This window comes from Dermacentor silvarum, chromosome 8 (genome assembly GCF_013339745.2).
Source record: "Dermacentor silvarum isolate Dsil-2018 chromosome 8, BIME_Dsil_1.4, whole genome shotgun sequence".
Classification (NCBI taxonomy): Eukaryota; Metazoa; Arthropoda; class Arachnida; order Ixodida; family Ixodidae; genus Dermacentor; species Dermacentor silvarum.
In genome coordinates, this window is record NC_051161.1 from 17,451,907 (window position 1) to 17,469,267 (window position 17,361).

The window sequence follows — 17,361 nt, forward strand, 5'->3', positions numbered from 1 at the left end:
ACAAATACTTGCTAACACTCATTTGCCCTGCTACAAAGTTCCCGGAAGCAGTGGTGTTACCGGAATTAACCTCCACAGCAGTTGTAAACGCGCTACTCGGCGTCTTTGCCAGAATCGGATTTCCCAGTGAAATCCAATGCGACCAAGGTTCTGTGTTTACAAGCGCGCTTACCACGACATTCTTGCAGAAATGTGGCATATCCATTCACCACAGCTCTGTCTACCACCCGCAAAGCAATTCAGTCGAAAAGCTTCATTCAGTAATGAAGCGGATTCTGCGCGCTCTCTGCTTCGAGAAGGGCACGGATTGGGACGCCGCTGTTCCCGCAATGCTCTTTGCTCTGCGCTCCGTCACTCACGAAGCAACTGGATTCACCCCGGCGGAACTTGTTTACGGTCGAGCGCTTCGCTCCCCGCTCACCTTGCTAAAAGAAAAGTGGGAAGACAAATTTGTAGACAAATCAGTTGTCGAGTACGTGCTGACCTTGTTGAAGCGCCTACGTGAATCGCAAGAATTGGCACAGATCAACATGGCGGAAGCACAGCAACGCGCAAAAGTGTACTACGACAGATCTGCACGCACTCGAGCCTTCAAGGAAGGCGACAAAGTGCTCATTTTGAAGTCGTCGAAGGCAAATAAATTGGAAGTAGCATGGGACGGGCCGGTCACGGTTCAGCAAAAGCTTTCCGACACCAATTACTTGGTAACGACGCCCGGTAAAAGCAACGACGTGACAATCTACCACTGCAATTTGATGAAGCCGTTTATCGAACGCACGGAGACGTTGAGCATCGTCCTAAATGAACCGGAGGAAATAAACATTCCAGTCCCTCAAGTGCCGACCCCCTGCTCTTCCCCGTCGACAGAAGAAATACTCGAATCTGTCGCTAAACAAGCTTCTTTAACAATCAAGCAAAGAAATGAGTTAAAAGAGCTTGTACACAACTTCAGCGATTTGTTCAGTCCTTATCCTGGTAGGACAAACCTTGTGGAACACGACATTGAGCTGACATCTAACCAACCCTTCCGTACAAGGATGCACAGATTTTCGCCACGTCATGAGAAGCTGTTAAACAATTCTGTTCAAAACATGTTGACACTGGGTCTAATTGTGCCAGGGGAAAGCGAATACGTATCACCGATGTTTATCGTAGAAAGTCCTGGCAAGGAACCCCGACCCTGTATTGACTATCGTAAGCTAAACGCGATAACAAAAACGAAGACGTTTCCCATTCCTAATGTTGAGGCCTTGATCGAGAAAGTTTCCGCGGCACAGTACATTTCTACGTTAGATATGGTACGCGGCTTCTGGCAAGTGCCACTCACGGAGAACGCCAGTAAGCTCGCCACTTTCATGGCTCCGACAGGCACATATCGCCCGCTGGTGCTTACTTTTGGCCTTAAGAACGCACCGTTCGTATTTTCAAAACTAATGAATCAAGTGCTCACAGGCACTGTTTCACACTCATATGAATATTTTGCGTAATCCCTTCCCAGTGAATTTCGAATAAAAGTTGAAGGCAATGTGCAATTTATTGTACAAGGGGTCTTAGGAGGATATAGGTGCCAAATATTAATAACTACTTCATTAGTTTCCTTATTTTTGGGCACATATGTTTAAGTAAAGAAAAAAAAAAGAAGTGGTTTTGTGAGCGGGGGAGTTTGAGAACTGAATATGATGAAGTTCATTGCATTTGAAAGAAAGTTAATATCTACACACTGTACGAAGCATATTTTTGGTTAAAGCAGTCAATCTTTACGAAATTTTTTGAAAATTGAAAAATAAAACGACACCTGAAGTTTGAAGTTTACAACTCTGTAAATCGGTAACAAGAATGGTATCGCAGTTCTGGAAACTGATCCTATTGAGACACCTTAAGCGGAAAAAAAACTGATATATATATACTATACCTCTCTGAATAGAACTAAATTGTGAGTAAAAAAAAAAAAAAGAAAAAAAGAACTCGTGGATCGCATTTTGACCTCTTGAGTTGTTCTAACAGGTGCTATTTACAGAACACCGATATTCTTTCTTTTTTTTTTGTGCAGAGTTACAGACTTGTAAACTCTGTGCTGCAATCTTTTTTTTTTCTTAACCTACTGATTTTCGGCAATATGTGTCGCTCTGCGGCTGCCGACCATATATGCTGGCGGATTTTGCCCGTCTTAGAAAAATATCACTGTGGCATTCAATTTGCATATAGAAAGTTGTCTATCGACACACATGGGCAATCATACCACACAGTCTCGATGTCATTAAAAGCTTTCCTCTCCTTACTCGGCAAAGGCGAACCCGGAAAAAGAAAGATAAGAAACAACGTGTACGCACATGATCAACAAGTGCCCCAGGATGACAGATATGGCAATATCGTTTCACAAGGGGGCAGCGACGAAACAGTTGCGCAAATTATATCTCTATTGTATGTTAAACGCTTTTCTTATCTCTCGTTTCCTTTGTTGTCTACGCGTACGTGTTCGCTTTCATGATGCGACAAGTATACTTTGGAACGCAGCAACGCCTCTGACCTCGGCTTGCTACGATGTCACGGCTGCCGCACGTCTGCAATCTGTCGATAACGCGTCTCACCTGTCTCGTCTCATGACTTTGTAGCGGCAGCCATGTGGGATATCGGGCGCGAAGTTATACACATCAACGCGCTTCTTGCGGCGCTTCCTCTCGCATGTGCAATCAAAGACTGACCTTCTCGAGGCAACGTAACTTTCGGTACTCGAAAGTAACCGCGCTGAAAACGACCAAGACGAGGAGGAAACAAACATGGCGCACCCCCCGTCTTGGTCCTGTCTTTATAGAGCTTTTACCGTCGCGTTGCGGAAAGCACCAACCAGCCGAATTGCAGTTGAACCTATAACTTTGACCACTTTCAATGATCTGCCGCGGTCGCCCATAACTGATACCGCGAGCATCTCTTGTTGTATACGTCACATTGCACATTCGAAGAGGCTGTGTGTCGCGCAAGTTCTGGAAATGAGGAGCTCGCGTAATATTTTTGGATGCTTCAGACCTGGTCCAAATCGCCAAATATTGAGCTCGCGAACGAAATATAAATAATGTTTATAGCGTTGCTTTATCGTATACTTTTCTCTGTTCACATTCTTGCAATTCATCTATAACCTAAACGCATCTCTAAAACCAGGAAGAGTCCCTAATTGTTCACCATGATCTCTAAACTGCACGGCGCAATGAAAATAACTTTTAATCACGTTCTTGTAACCTGCTTCTGTTTTTGTACTCGCTCATAGCGGCCGGTGTCTTATAACTATACCTAAGCCGCAGGCTCGCCGCTTCGCGTACAAATGAGCCGCGCATGCACCTTAGACAAGAAAGTCGGTGTTCTCTACGTAGGCCAGCTGCTGTGTGGTCCTACTTTAATCTGTTCCTAATCGCAGACCTCCCAACTCGTTCAAGCTTCCAATTACGCTTAACAAAATTTTAACATATTCATTCGGAACTTCACTGTCACCTTACGGTGCCACTTAGCCTTTTCTTGTGAGCTGGGGCTGCAGAGATACCTTGCCTTCAAGCACTGAGTGTTTAAAGCAAATGATTGATTCTATAAACTGGGATTAATGAGATCAAAATTGGTGTGCTTAAGTTTTCTAACGAAATATCCACCTTAAACAGTGTGTTTACCGTCTTCGCTCGTACGGCTGAGCTCTGCTATTATAAGGCGAGTAATAAGCAGCGCTTAAGGATACCGAGTTGGAAGGGAAATAGACAGCCGATGAATAAATTACTGCAAGTTAATTTAAGGGTTGAAGAAGTAAGAACGAAGTTAGTCAGACCACCAGATTTAGCAATCACGCTATTCCTGAATCGATTAGAGTTTCAACAACCGATTATCAAATTAGAGGTAATTTTCCGGCTGCTTCGCGAGCAGTGTTTCTATGAAATTTTGGGGACGGTATATCGGAAGGTCGGCTTCTTAATGGGCCATTAAGTGTAATGGGCTCGCAGTGGTGGTTAAGCATCAGACACGCGCGACAGAATATGTTGCCGTGTCGCACTCTTACGACGAAACGGAGACTAAATGTTCGCTCTTGGGGGAAGGAAGGGAGTGGGGGGGAGGGGAGGTAGCTTGCATTTCTTGTTTCCTGAAACATGCCCGGCTATCCACTTCCCAAATTAAGAACCAACTAATTTTGGATGTCGCGAGGGACGCGTTTTCGACAACTCAAGGCAACGACGAAAAATCCGCTGACCTTTTGAAAGAAGTTGTGAACACGCGTATAAGAACAGGTGCACACGTCGCGTGAGAATGGTTCTGCGATTGTATCTTGGAAATGTTTGCGACTCAAGTTCTTTTTCAGAGCTCAATTTGAGCGTTGGATGCGATATGTTTGGGAACGGTGCTTGGCCTAATATCAAGAACTCCATTTATACTTGGGAATTTCTCTGGCCGACAATTTCGGATGCTGCTCTGAGCATTTTGCTGATGAACCACTCACACTCTTCAGCATCGAGCGCACCTGTCAGGTGGCATGTCGTCGTTGTTGTTGTTGTTGACATGGTGGTATGGGACAAGGGCAAAGAAAACTTCGCTTTAAAGCTTTTATCGTGTTTTATTTTAGGTGTGGCTGCTTTCGCCCAACAGGATATAATAGGCATAATTGCATCTGATCAGAGCTTTGCTGTTGCTGTCCCGTCTGGTTGTTTTTCGTCCCCGTGTTTTTTTTTCTCGCGCTCTTTACAGTCAGTTTGCTGTTTGGTTTTGATTAGAAATTAACCGTCATATTTTATTGCGATAGAAATTTTATGGAAACTACAGGCACATTTCCGCCGTCGCCGTCGCCGTGATGTTCCGTTTAAAGTCCCAAGTGCGATAACGTTGCGGCCGCGCGCCTTATGCCCCCACCGTATGCTGTGGGTGCAAGTGAAAGCGTGCAAAGGTGAACCGAGAAGGATAGTTGCTTGATCTCGCACGCGGAAAGAAGGAAGGTGGGGAGGAAGCGCGTCGCCTTCCATCGCGTGTGTGGCAGCAGGGGGGCGGGGGGGGGGGGGGGAGATGCTCTACTCCGGTGGCGGCTGCGTATGGCGCGGCTGATCGCTGCCGCACGGACCCTTTCTTGAAAGCGATTGAGGTGGGTACAGGCAAAGAGTTTCCTGCAATAATCACTAGAAGAAACTTTGGCGCTGCGATCGTTCAGCCACCATGGGAATGATGGGTAGCACATGGATTTGTCTGATTTTCGTGCTTGTTGCTTGAGACGTTTTTGTAGCTTTGTCTATTACGCTTTATCTGCCTTCATTGGGCTAATTTAATTTCTCAGACGATGCGTTTTGAAAGTCACGAAGCCGTTCGAAGCCAAAAAGTCGAAGTTTAAGCAAAACCAAGTACTATCCATCATTCCCATGCTGGCTAAAGTTCCCATAAACACTAACGCGAGAGTTTCCTATAGTAATTATTGCATGAAACTCAGTGGGCACAGAATAGGGCTATTTATTCTTTTTTTTACCTACGCGCGCTACACGAGTGTAGCTAGCGTAGGAAGTCACCATTTTTTTTTTTTTTTTTGCTTGGTGTAGAAAAAGTGTAGCTCCGCCCATCTACACGAAGCCATTTTTTATAGCTGTGGTGTAGCATGAAAACTACACTTTCTAGTCTGCGGTTTCGATGAGTGTAGGCAGCAGACGACAAACAAACAGGGTGGCGTTGCAAATGCGTTGTGCCATTTTGTCTGCGACTGTCGGCGCTAATATAGCGACGACAGTGAATGTTCTCTGCACGGATGGCAGCGAAGTGCTGGCGTGAGTGTGTGTCTAAGAGGAAGGTGAGATAATTTTCCAAGAAGATAAAATTATCTTACTCATGGATACTCACGGATGGTGCAGGCTGTTTCAGACTCCACGTTGTATTATATGCATAGATAAGTTGTATTCGTGCACAGCGCATTCACGATGTATTTAGCTGCTGTTTGTCTAGCTTTGCTGCTGAAAGAAAGCTCGTACATAGGCGTTTAGTTTCAGGCAAGGGCATATACGCAGCCAGTAAGTGCGAAGTCAGGCGAAGTGCGGAGTCAGGCGATTTTCGTCTGCTGATGCAGAAGACGACACGCAGCCAGCTCTGATTGGTTATAGTCCAGTCAGCTAAGTGCACCATACGACGTCATAGCCTCTGCTCGGCACTACACTTATCTGCACGAGCCTGTGAAATGTGTTCATGCATGCCTGTGCACTCGTGACACCATTCTTTCTTAATTGAGTTAGTTAGCGCATATTTACAAGTTCATACGGCCGACTAAACCATTATCCTTACTTCGTATAGCTGTCTAATAATTTGCTATCGCAATCAGTGCTTCGCCTTTTGGGCGAAACTGCCACATTCTTTAGTGAAACTCTGTATCAAGGCTGGATTGAGTGTGCTTCAAGTTTTTATTGACTTACGATTAGGTGTGTGCGAATATTGGAAGTTTCGAATGAGAATCGAATACTCCACACCATTGGTATGCGTATTGGAAAAGGAAATATTCGGTATTTTTGAATATTCTAAACGAACCAAATTTTTCGCAACAACCGAATGGTAAAGGTGAATGAACGGTTTGTTTATTTCTGTAGATAAATACAGAAAAACTAAGCGAAGCTAAAGGCAATTCGGCCTGACGGGGTTTCGATACGAGGTGACATAAGTGACATTAAAACACACAAAAAGTAAATTTAGTAAACAGTGCTATTCAATGTACCATGATTCAAATATAGGAGCAGAAAAAAATATATAGACATACACAACAGAGAAAGTATATCGGCAAGAACATCTCTGTGTGCGACATATGCATACAAAAAAGAAAAGGAAAGTAATAAAAAAAATGGAATGGGAAAACCAGGCTTACCAACCAAAAGACCTGATCATTTGGAAGCATTATATACATAATTTGCATGAAATACACATAAGCCAATAGACGTCATTAGTAGCACATAAAAGGCAATATCGATTGCTTACATTAGTCTATTCACAAAGAGTTCTTTGATGTGGTGTTTGAATTTTGTTACTGAGAGGTAAAAAGTTATTTTTTCACCGACACGATTTAGAAGCACAGTCATGCGATATTTAGTTAGGGCTCTAACATACCATGTCCTTGTGGCAGGTACCTGAAGCCTTTGTTTACGTAGTGAATACTTGGTCGTAGTTTCATGTGATGAAGAGAAGTGAAGGTTGTTTTTGTGAATATACATTAGTAGTTTATATTCGTCGACTTGTCTCGCTTTGAGTATAGTAGTGTTTTGTAAACAGCAGATTGTAGACATTTCCCTCGGGTTACCGTAATAATTTTCAAATAGGCGGAACACTTTTTTTTTGTAGAACTTCTAATTTGTTTAAGTTCTTTTCACTTGTTGTACCTCATACAAGTATGGTACATGCGCGAGTAAAAAAGAGCGTGGTATGTGTGCTTTGTCAGCTAAAGTTCTAGAATGAATTTAATTTAAATATGCTTAATTAAATTATTTTAAGTTTAATTTAAAGTATGATTACTGTCCTCCGTCTACTAAACAAAGTGTCGCAAACCATGAGACAAAGACAAAAGTTTTTGAGGAAATGCAGGAATGAAGTGGGGTAATGCAAACCTTTGCTTTCCGGTTTCGCGGTGGAAGCTTGCATGGCCACCTTTGATTCTTGCTTGTAGTCTGCCATTTAGTGTTTCTGGCTATCGTCATGTAGCAGTTTTATCTTTTAGGCAACAACTTGTGAAGTTTTCTGTGTAACGTGTCTTTTTACAAGTGTCTACGGCACATAAGTCCTTCAGCACTTTCTTGTTTTTTTATGTGAATCGCATTCTTGACATTATCAGACCAGTTCTCTTTCGGGCTATAAAACCAAAAATATGGACTGGTCTTGAAGTTAGTGCTGTCTAAGAATGTTGGCCAGTCCCGAAGGTAGCGAAATCTAAACATGTGGGCCTAACCTCGTTCACGCCGCTCTTCAAGGAAAAAAAAAAAAAAAAGAAAGAAAGAAAAAAGAAAAGTCATTACATTTTTTTTTGTCGGAGCTGGGTGGAATCAAACCCGCGTCACGCGGGTCAGATGATGATGATGATGATAATGATGATGATTTATTGGCGTCCCCTTTTAAACGGGTGGGGATAAATCGTCAGCTAGCCTGCTTGAGTTACTCAGGTATGCTATTAATGCTTTTCCTTCTAGCATTCTCGTATACATCTCTTTGATCTTGCCTCCGGTGCTGATGGGCTTGATGACACTACTTGTGTTTTTGCGACTTATTTATGTTATAGTGATGCATGTGTGTGTTCTTTATCTACCTCAGAGCACTGCCTATACCTCTAATGGATCCGGTAGTTTAGAGTGATAAAGTATTCTTTCAATACTCTATAATTTCATAAATCTTGTGGCCACGTCAGGTTCTCGGAACCGCGCTCGCTCTGGTGAAAACTTCTGGAAATCGAGCGAGCTCTGCCTTCAGTGCTTGTACATGACGTCACGTGCTTTATAAAGCCGAGGAGCCTCCTGTGCAGCCTTATTTTGGCCTTGTTCTCGCGTGGAGTTCATGTCACTCTACGGCACCATTTTCCGCCAAAAGTTCCCGCTCATTCAATGCACAATAACTTCATGTTCATCTCAAAAGAATGATATTCGCATACTTGGATAGTCATCGTGGATGAGCATCACCCGAATTTCTTCCTTTTCCCACAACTTCTGATCTTTCTTCGGCAACAATTTAGGTATATAGCGTTTTTGAAAGCTAATCATATAGCAGCCATTCTTTCTTGGGAAGCTCGCTTGCAATCAGGCTCTAACGTTGTTGAGAGACTATTGGTGATGTTTCTTTTTTTTTGTGTGGCAATTAGTGCTAGTGTTTAAAACGAATTTCTTGTCCCCGATAGCTGCAATTTTTTTCGCTGTATTTATTGCAGGCCTGGTACCTAACAATACCGAAATAAATATTCCTGTTGTAAATATTTACAGATTGTAGCCGTGGAGTTCGCAAGGCGGATACACTTGGAATGAATTATCAGGATGACACCAGTTTCGAGATATTAATCCCCGAACTTTGCGGAGAAATGCATTGGCGTTCCAGTTAAATTTGCGCTTCAATGCATAAAGCGACGTTTTGTTAAGAAACTAACTGGAACGCCAATGCATTTCTCCGCAAAGTTCGGGAATTAATATCTCGAAACTGGTATCATCCCGAGTATTCGTTCCAAGTGGATCCGCCTTGCGAACTCCACGGCTATAATTTATAAATTGCAATATGGGCCCTCAGGTCATTAGTTAAAAACTTAATTAGTGTTTTTTTGTTAATTATTCGATTATGTATTTCAATTTCTTGTGCAAGTAGTGTCCGCCTCTTCGAGTAGACCACCTCATGAACTAGAATTGTGCTATCTGCTGCAGGCAACCTGTAAGAATTTTTGAAAGTGTTCGCTGAAACACCCTGTATACGTCTGCATTTGACTATTTGACATTCGATTCGATATTTCATACTTAGTACTCGCATTAGATTTGTATTCAAAAACGTAGATATTCGCCCAGCTTAACTTACAATAAATTGACGCGCACTCAAAGTACCGACATTTTACACTATATACGTCAGCATTCATCACGAAGTCAACGAATAGACAAATAAACACTATTGCATTGAAGAAGTGAAGAACTCCTATCGGCTCGCTGTTACTGTAATTGAATGGCCAGAGTTATTACACCGCAGCTACATATTGGCAGAACTTTACCGCTTCTGATTCAGGAATCGCTTGTGAATAAGTAAGGATGGTTATAATGTAAACCACGGAGACAACTATACGGAAGGGGAAGGCGCTGGCAACAAACGAGCCTTGCATAGATTTTCTGTTATTCAATGATAGATAGATAATAGATAGATAGATAGATAGATAGATAGATAGATAGATAGATAGATAGATAGATAGATAGATAGATAGAATAGATAGATAGATAGATAGATAGATAGATAGATAGATAGATGATCAATTTGCAGGAAAGGCTGAGAGGTCGGCCCGAACTGATGCGTTCTAGCCTGTGATAGCGTCAAGAATATTTATGAAAAGCTTCACAAAGGGGCCAATGAAAAATCGACGAAATGGAAGGGGATGAAATTTTACTGAAAATTGTTTCTCGGCACTTTTTTTGGAATAACAGTTTGTGAAGCTATTTCTTTAAAAAAAATATCTCCCCAAATGCAGACTTTTTATGCGAAGTAAATCTGAACAAACACCAGTTTTAAAAACTGCACGACACTTCCTTTTTTTTTTATTGCTTTTGTTTTTGTGAAAGATCCTCGGAGCGCACAGCCTGGGTGTCACGTGCAGACAACGATAGCCCAAGAAGTGAAGCGGTGCTGAAGCTTTTCACTTTCGTGTATCCTTGTTTTCGTTTCGGGCATTTCCTTCTGCTTTCGCCGGATGAGCACATCGTGAAGCCCAGCTGACACGTTCCACATTCTCGCCGACGACTTCGTTATCGGGTTCGATAAACGCATCGCGCAGTGCTGCCCTGCTGTATATGAAAAAAAAAAAAAGAGGGCGAGGAGGTTGATGGAAAAGCCAGTTTTACTCTGGCATACGATCGTTCCATTTACCCCCGCCTGTAGTGTGCCTCGCCGAACTGCGCCGTTGGCTGTGTAACCGCTTCTGCGTTAATCATTTCAATATGCTAAACGCCTCATCCGGAGCGAAACCATCTTCGATCTGCGCAGATTGTGCTCGGGGATTCATTTATCGTGTCAAGGCCCCGGATCGAGATCTGAACGGGTTTGCGGAGCGTCGAAGAATTAGCGACGTTCGATGCAAATCTGCGACAAGGACATTTGCATGTGGTCTTCTAAAGCAGTTCATTTGCTTCCTGCCGTTTATTCCGCCACTCTGGCCGTTTGCGTTGAAAGGGCAAACTAATGATTCGCAAAGGACTTGAAGTTGGGACGCCTCGTCGATGTATAATACATTGCGTGCGTAGGAAACTACTTTTCGCTTTCTTTCTTTCTTTGAGACGCGACGGCGCTGTCGCCGTAAAAAATCTTTCGCTGAAATCGACGGAGGCCTTGCCGATTACCGCGTACTGCGAAGTAGGTCTTGGAATTGTTCAGTTATCTTTGTAGCATGGCGACAGTTGAAGTAGCACGTGCATATCATATTCACATTTGCACAACGTCGATGACGCCTACCCAACTGTTGACCTATTCTTTCATATAATTCATTTCTGCGCATGGTAAGGATATCTGGATAAAGCATTGGCGATGCGCCCGTATACGTCATTCAATACTAGCCGTCTTGACGTGGAGTCCACAGTCCACAGTCAATAACTGTTATCAGAGGACCCTAGTCGGTCCCGGGACGGGCTCGCCAGGCTGAACGCCTGGCGTTCTCTTGCTTTTATTATCTTTCATTGCGCAAACAGAGTACTAGGCGTGATAGTTCAAGTAGAAGATTATCTCCTAGTGTAACAGGATGTTGCACTCTTAAGAAAGACATGTTATTATTTTTCTGTCAGATGTAGCCTTGACCTACCCCCTTATAATCCATTTATGAGTATGTTAATGTCATGTGGACAACGCTTTGGTGATGCGCCCGCATACGTTATTCAACATAAACCTTATACACGTGCTATAGGACCATAGTCCACTGTCAAAAACGGTTACCTGAGGAACATGGCTTGTCCCGGGACGTGCTCGTCAGGCGTTTCAGGTTGTCGTGATTTTATTGCGCAAAAGAGGGGGGGGGGGGGGGGTACTCGAGGTGAGAATTTTAGAACCATGTCTCGGCTAGTGTAGCCAGATCTTTCACCATTGCGAGATAGATGCCTTGATTATTCAGTAGGGTCTGGATTAAACATGTTTTTTTTTTCTCGCGGAAAAAACAAGGCCGGGACAGCAATTGGGGTACTTAATATGTTAGTACTGTCCTGATTATCAGCTATTTGTACAGGCACCAGCACCCAGCAACAGTAAGAAAAGTCTGAGAGATTGAGAGCGTGCAATTGGAAATTACACCGGAGTGGAAATTGGACGTTTTATGAGATCCCGTGGTGCGTAAACTTTTTGTTATGTGCTATGTTATGTGCTATGTGTTATGTGCTCTCTCTCTCCTCCCCATCTTTCATTCCCCCTCATCCCGCTCCCACGTGTAGGGTAGCAAACCGTTTGTGCTGAACTGGTTAACCTCCCTGCTTTTCCTTCTCCACTCTTTCCTTCCTTCCTTCCGAGAGATTGAAAAGAACGATTTGTCTTAACTCTTTAGTTACCGCTAGCACTGTACTCATTTTCGGTGCTTTTATATCTTGACATTTTACTTCAAGACGTAGTAGTCGCAACGTATACTGCGATACTTAAAATTATAGTGTGATCACTGGTGTTTTGAATGGATTTATAGCAGTAATAACTTCATGGGACAATTTTTGGGAGATCTTATGTGAAACTTCAAAGAATAACCTGTAGGAACATGAAGGAAATTAATTATTAGTTATTTTTACTAAAAGTACTTAAGAGTAAAAAAGAAAGAAGAAAATACGCATCTGAAATATTCGAAATATGCACCTGGTTCCTTGTTTCCAACATGTGTAAGCTAGACGACGCAATAAACTTATATGACGATTTGCTGGCGTCAATATTTGCCATAGTGAAACCCATGCTTTGCGGGAAAACAGTAGCTTTACAAATGTGAAAACGGGTAAGTTTCTATTGTACAGGGAGCATTTTTTTGTTCATTGCAGCAGGCACCTGGTTTGTTTCTTACTACATTCTTTAGGCTCGCGATGGAGTGATTGTCAGGTCGGGAGCATGCATAAGCCTCCGCACACTTGATTAATGCGTTCAATCAGCTTTTCTGTGCAAGCAAGGTTGTCTAGTGTTGGTTCAACTGGCGCTAGAGCCTCTATATGTTCTTTCAGTTCATGTACGGTATAGTACATTAATGAGGAGTGTTGCACATTATTGTACTGTAATGAATAAGGGCTCTTGCACAGGCGGTCTTCAAAATGTAAGAGATGTGGCAGAAAGGATTGCTTCGTAATTATGGTCATATACATGTACGTTGCCGAAGCGCTGATGGATAAAATCAACCCTCTGTGGGGAAACTATATATAAAGTTGGACTTGATATTAGTCGAACACAGTTATCAAATAACGCGCACCATGAGCATTTACAGTTGTTTGCAGACATCGTTAAAACAGCCTATACGTCGGATCGGAAATTTGACAACCCTAGAGAAGCTTCTGTGTCTTCACTGCTACTGTCACCTAAAAAATTATGTTGCCAAGTTTATCGAAGCGCAAATTTTGCGTCCTTTTATTGAAGAAGGAGCTAGGAGCACTGGAGGCCAGTTTCGACGATAGATCTAGCAGACGTTTTATTTTTTCAGACTTACCGATCTGCAACAGATAGTCACATCGCACAAATAGTTGAAGTTCAGTGGTCATTTCAGACGATGCATGATGTTGTAAGTAGAGGAATTCCAACGGAAATGTTTACCAAAGCATAGGAATACTGTCGATTAAGTTGATCGGTTTCTATACCTCCCTCCTTGAACGACACCTTTGTCGAATAAAGTTGTACCTACCTACCTACTTACCTATGTACATGGTAACGAGAGTGTTAATAATTAAAATGTTGCTAACGTCACACCTAACGGAAATATTTATTGCATAAAGCTTAAATCCCAGGCGTTTCTAAATTTAGACTGCCATGAGTGTGTTCTATTCTAATGAGACGTTTCTCGCAGAGCTAACAATGGAGTATAACGGACGATGTACAGGGCCAGTATTTTGCAGCGATGCGTTATGCCTTATTCTATACTAGTCTTATATTCCACCGCTCACGTACGGCCGGCTGATCCCGTTGATAACGTGAGCGGACCGTCGCTCTGACCACTGACCAAGCGCGAAACGAGCGAAAGGTATTAGCATCGGAAAGGCATCTCTACAAAATACCGGCCCAGTACGTCACTGTACATACCGGATGCTTAAGCGAACACTTTCAAATTTTATTAAAGATTGCCTGTGGAAGAAAGCACAATTCTAGTTCATGAGCTGGTCTACATTACTTGCACAAAAAATTGAAATGCATAATCGCCTAATTAAACATTCACTAATTACCCTGTGGCACACATTGAAATTTACAAATTTCATCCGGGGAGTTCGCGAGGCGGATCCACTTGGAACGAATTCTCAGGATGACACCAGTTTCGAGATATTAATTCCCGAACTTTGCGAAGAAATTCAATGGCGTTCCAGTTACTTTAGTGCTTCAATGCATAAAACGACATTTTGTTAAGAAAGTAAGTGGAACGACAGTCCATTTTTATCGCAGGTTTGACGTCGCATATCTCGTAAACGGTGTCGTCCACACAATTATTTTCAAGTGAATATACATTGCAGTCTCACCCGCAAGGATTTGTAAATTGCAATATGTGCCGTAAGGTCATTAGATAAAACCTTAATTAGCAATTGTTTGTTAATTAGTCAATAATGCATTTCAATTTCCTGTGCAAGTAATATCCGCCTCTTCGAGTAGACGAGCTCATGGACTACAATTGTGCTTTCTGCCACAGGCTTTCTTGTGCTTTCTGCCTTTCTGAAACACCCAGTGCATATGCCACCACCGTCCGTTATATGCTCGATTCGAATCATCGCCCTTATGCTCCTCATCACTCCTTCTCCCTTCCTATCCCCCTTCTCATGCTAAGCACTGGGCCAGAGCTTGACTTACAAGACCAACTTCCCAGCTTTCATTCGAATACACATGTTTTCTGATGGTGATGTTAGCAGCAAACTGCTTTCGGGTGCTCTGTTGCCCTTTTTGACAAAAACAAAACTAAATTAAGTGCGTTGTAACACTGAAGCTTTTTTTTTCCAATTTTGAAACACATTGAAACACATAGCTTGAATTGGCTGCAGAAGCAAGTTATGTACTGTACATTCGTCATTCTAGCAGCGTAAGTGGCATACACCAGTAAATGGCAGCTCCTCCACGGTTTATTTGCATATCAGTAACATAAAGAAATAAAGATTTAAAACACTGTTCAATACGGCGAAGCCACACGCCTTCCGTGTAAAGTTGTCGCATGGGTTCCCTAACACACAGCTGTATCTCTGTACAGAGTCGTTTTTAAATTTAACTCTTGTCCAGCAGTCGCATCGATGTCGCGGCTGTGGAACGCTGACCAGGCGTAGTTACGCGACGGCTGGGTTATCCAGAGGTACATGTATACCGTCAACCAATAACGTTTACGGATCACAGGATCTCAGAAAACGTCCAATTTCCGAGCAGCCTGCAATAGTAGTCTGGAAAACCGAACATCACAATGTTGCTCACATATACTGGTAGAGGCTATACTAGGCTGAGTTGTGAGGCTGCCCGGAAATTGGTCGTTTTATGAGACCCCGTGGTCTGTAAACTTTTTGGTTTGCCTGTACGTACATTGGAAGGAGAAACGTGTGCAGTTAACATGTCTTGTGGCTCCAGCTACAGTGCCTGGGGAAACATTTCTTTTAAATTTGAATTCGCCGCTTTTGATGCATGGCGTCGCAGTTTTTCGGCGCCTCTAGACCTGTTAACGTCCGCTTTGTACGTGTTGTAGTTTCTTGCCCTTTGTGTGTGCCAGTATTGCGGCTTGCTAGATGTGCATCCCCCGCCCCTTCCCCTTCTTTCTTCGTTTTTAATTTTTGATAGCTCGCCTCGCTGCACAAAAGAGAAAGGGGGAGATGATGATTAAAAGGTTGGCTATAGATAACCGTAGAGGTCCGCGTCTAAGCCCGTTTTCTTTCAGTGAACCGAATCTCCAATTCTTGCTTAAAGACTCTTATTCGCAGGCAATCAAATTTGAGCATTTATGTCATATAGGTCACACACAGGAGGTGGAAAGACGGACACTTACAATGCGTGTTAACGAGAACAACTCACGCACGCACGCACACGCGCACGCACAAGTCGGAACGCAGAGTGCGTCCTAAAGGTTGCCAGACACGCCCCTCTTGCTCCTTACGGAAAAAAAAAATGACGACTTATGAACAGCTCAGCCTAAATCAAGTAACTGGAATGAAGCGACGAAATCCTTAGTGTCATTTGTATGCTATAACTGCCAAACCACGCAAAAATGACCTCGGCCAGAAGGAATAAAATAAAGAACAGGAAATATACCAGAACGTAAGGCGTTAGAAGGGCGTAGGAGCGTGGATAAGATTCTCTGCCACTCCGACTATATACATATATGCGATATCTGTGAGAGCATTTCTTTTGAAGTGGAACGGAGGATCCGCTGCCCTTGATGCATGGCGTCGCAGCAGTTCGGCGCCACGTCGCACAGAAGGAACCGCCGCTCCCTACTATAGGCTTCGCTGCATTGCTGCTGCTTTTCGCGTTCTTGTCGATCGCTCACTTTCGATGCTCAGCTTTCTCCTTCTGCAGGGAGGCGGAAGAAGCGAAGCGTATTTTATAGCGAGCGTTCACGGACTCTGGAATCGCGGGCATAAAATAGGGAAGGTGATAGAGGGGCCGTAACGTTGTAATTTTGTGCCATTCACGAATCCCCCGATTACTTCCGATTGATTGATGCTTCCCACTTGTTGCGCATTTGCTCTGCTTTCTTCTTCTTCTTCTTTTTTTTTCTCTGTAAATTGAGCTCACCATTCTGTCCGCCAAAGGGCCCGCCATTTCTGCTTTGTCCAAGAAAAATGTCCTTACGCGCAGTTGTGGACGCCTGCGAGGCATTTGGGCCTCATGTGATGTTCATGCAGGAGGAAACGAGAGAGAAGCGTTGTACAACGCGCAAGCCTTAAATGTCGATAACGCGAGCATAACCTGCACCGCCCGATTCGAAGATTACAATGCGAGAAACAGCGCTGGCGGCAACATTATTTGACACTGTTAAAGAGACACCAAAGAGAAAATCTTTGTAATCTTCGAAAAACTAGATACATTCAGACTGATGAAGCGCTTTTTTTTTCAAAACTATATTTCCGTTCACTTTGCGATAATGTGTTAATTATTAGAAGAGAAGATGAAGGTCCAAGTTCTGCATTTTTTTTCTGGCGTCGTTTACCTGTGCTTAAGAGAGAGAGAGAGTGAGAGAGGAAAGACTGGGAGGTTAACCAACTGGGAAGTACCTTGGGCTGGGAAGGTACCTTGAACTTACATTTATCCACTTTGTCCGCAACCGCCGTCATGTCTAAGAGTAGCGTTTTCTTACCTTCTTACGTCGCCTTTTCTCTCTCCCTGCCTTCACCCTTGTATGCTAATCGAAGAGTGGTGTTTGTTTGAGCAATGCGGTTACTCAGAAATGCAATGCAGCACAATGCTGTTACGTTAACAGCAATGCTGTTACTCACTCGTTGTGTGACTGCGTCGCTTCTACCCATTCTATGTCTCCTGTCTCTATACCTCCTCTTT